Source organism: Salvelinus sp. IW2-2015, linkage group LG16 (assembly GCF_002910315.2).
Source record: "Salvelinus sp. IW2-2015 linkage group LG16, ASM291031v2, whole genome shotgun sequence".
NCBI lineage: Eukaryota > Metazoa > Chordata > Actinopteri > Salmoniformes > Salmonidae > Salvelinus > Salvelinus sp. IW2-2015.
In genome coordinates this window covers 39,050,455-39,053,447 of record NC_036856.1, presented here as the reverse complement: position 1 = coordinate 39,053,447, position 2,993 = coordinate 39,050,455, and positions in this window count along the sequence as shown.

Genomic DNA, 2,993 nt, shown 5'->3' with positions numbered 1-2,993 from the left:
ATCTGCCGTTTCCAGCTACAATAGTCATTTACAACATTAACAATGTCTACACTGTATTTCTGATCAATTTGATGTTATTTTAATGGGCAAAAACATGTGCTTTTCTTTCAAAAACAAAGGAATGTCTAAGTGACCCCAAACTTTTGAACGGTAGTGATTGTACAGTACCTACTGTACTCATTCAAGTATTTTTGTAGAATAATAGTGAAGACATCAAAACTATGAAATAACACATATGTAATCATGTAGTAACCAGTAACCAAAAAAGTGTTAAACAAATCAAAATATATGTTATATTTGAGATTCTTCAAATTAGGCACCCTTTTTGCCTTGATAAAACCCTTAAATACTTATTGAACTTAGTGATACAGCAATAAAAATGGCCACACTTGTATTTTGACAGCTGGCTAATATTGAGGCAAACCTTGTTGTTGTACACTTGTTGTCATCATATCGAGCTTACCCATGACAGCTGTATGGAGCTGCACACATTGAAAGTGTTAAAGGCTCTCATTAACAGCTTGTCAAAACGTGACAGTTAATTTGACAGTAGGCTGGTGCAACGTCAATCAATCAAGTTTATTTATAAAGCCTTTTTTACATCAGCAGTAGTTACAAAGTACAGAGAAACAGCTTAAAATCCCAATGAGCAAGCAATGCAGATGTAGAAGTACAGTGGCAAGGAAAAACTCCCTAGAAAGGCAGGAACCAAGGAAGAAACCTAGAGAGGAACTAGTCTCTTAGGGGTGGCTAGTCCTCATCTGCTGTGCTGGGTGGAGATTATAAGAGTACATGGCCATTAAAGCCAGATCGTTCTTCAAGATGTTCAAATGTTCATAGATGAGCGTTAGGGTCAAATAATAATCACAGTGGTTATAGAGGGTGCAACAGGTCAGCACCTCAGAAGTAAATGTCAGTTGACTTTTCATAGCTGAGCATTCAGAGGTCGAGACAGCAGGTGTGGTAGGGAGAGAGAGAGAGAGAGAGAGAGGGTCGAAACAGCAGGTCCAGGACAAGGTAAAAGTTCATTGAACAGGTCAAGGTTCCATAGCAGCAGACAGAACAGCAGAAACTGGATCAGCAGCACGACCAGGTGGACTGGGGACGGGGACAGCCCGGAGTCGTCAGGCCAGGTAGTCCTGAGGCATGGTCCTAGGGCTCAGGTCCTCTGCAAGGGGAGAGAGAGCGAGAGAGTTGAGAGGATTAGAGGCAACATACCTAAGATCACACAGGACACCATATAAGAGGAAAATTACACCAGATAGGACAGACTGACCTTAGCCCCCCAACATATATACTATTGCAACATAGACACTGGAGACTGAGACAGGGGGGGTCGGGGGAAACTGTGGCCCTGTCCAATGTTAGCCCCTGGACAGGGCCAACCAGGCAGGATATGACCTCACCCACTTTGCCAAAGCACTAACCACTATCTTACTACCCTGAGACAAGGCTGAGTATAGCCCACGAAGATCTCCCCTACCACACAAGCCTGAGAGAGCGCGAAAAACCGGACAGGAAGATCACGTCAGTGACTCAACTCACTCAAGTTGAGTATATTGATTAAAAAAACTGGCACCACGTGATGCACCCCTCCTAGGGACGGCATGGGAGAGCACAAGCAAACCAGTGACTCAGACCCTGTAATAGGGTCAGAAGCAGTGAATCCCAGTGGAGACAGGGGAGCCGGCCATGCAGAAACAGCAAGGGGGGTTCGTTGCTCCAGTGCCTTGATGTTCACCTTTTCTCTCCTGGGCCAGACTACACTCAATCATAGGACTTACTGAAGAGATGAGTCTTCAATAAAGACTTAAAGGTTGAGACCGAGTCTGCGTCTCTCACATGGGTAGGCAGACCAATAAATAGAAATGGAGCTCTATAGGAGAAGGCCCTGCCTCCAGCTGTTTGCTTAGAAATTCTAGGGACAATAAGGAGGCCTGCGTCTTGTGACCGTAGCGTACGTGTAGGTAAGTACGGCAGGACCAAATTGGAAAGGCAAGTCCATGTAATTCTTTGTAGGTTAGCAGTAAAACCTTGAAATCAGCCCTTGCCTTAACAGGAAGCCAGTGTAGYGAGGCTAGCACTGGAGTAATATGATCACATTTTTTGGTTCTAGTCAGGATTCTAGCAGCSGTATTTAGCACTAACTGAAGTTTATTTAGTGCTTTATCCGGGTAGTAGAGCATTGCTGTAGTATAATCTTGAAGTGACAAAAGCATGGATTAGCTTTTCTGCATAATTATTTGACAAAAAGATTCAGATTTTTTGCAATGTTACTAAGATGGATAAAAGCTACTCTTGAAATATTTTTGAWATGTTCGTCAAAAGAGAGATCAGGGTCCAGAGTAACGRRYAGGTCCTTCARAGTTTTATTTGAGACGACTGTACAACCACCGAGATTCATTGTCAGATCCACTGATCTTTTTGTTTCTTGAGACCTAGAACTAGCATCTCTGTTTTGTCCGAGTTTAAAAGTAAAACATTTGCCTCCATCCACAGGATTCTGGGAAGGCTGTGTGTTCTCTGCGCAGCAGTGAAAGATGACATTGTGTTTCAGAATGACATCACCAAGAGMTGAATATATGGTGAAAACAATATAGTGAAAACAATTTTGGTCCTAAAACGGAAACTTGAGAAACACAGAAACTTACCATTGATTTGTCAGAGGAYAAACCATCCACAGAGTCAAACTGATATCTTTCTGACAGATAAGATCTTAAACAGGCAAGAACTTGTCCGCTTATACCAATTAGGGTTTCCAATCTCTCCAAAAGAATGTGGTGATTGATGGTGTCGAAAATATCACTAAGGTCTAGGAGCAACAAGAACAGATGCAGAGCCTTTGTCTGACGCCATTATAAGGTCATTTACCACCTTCACGAGTGCWGTRTCAGTGCTATGATGGGGTTTAAAACCAGACTGGAGTGTTTTGTATACATTATTTGTCTTTAGGAAGGCAATGAGTTGCCAAGCAACAGATTTTTATGGGGGGG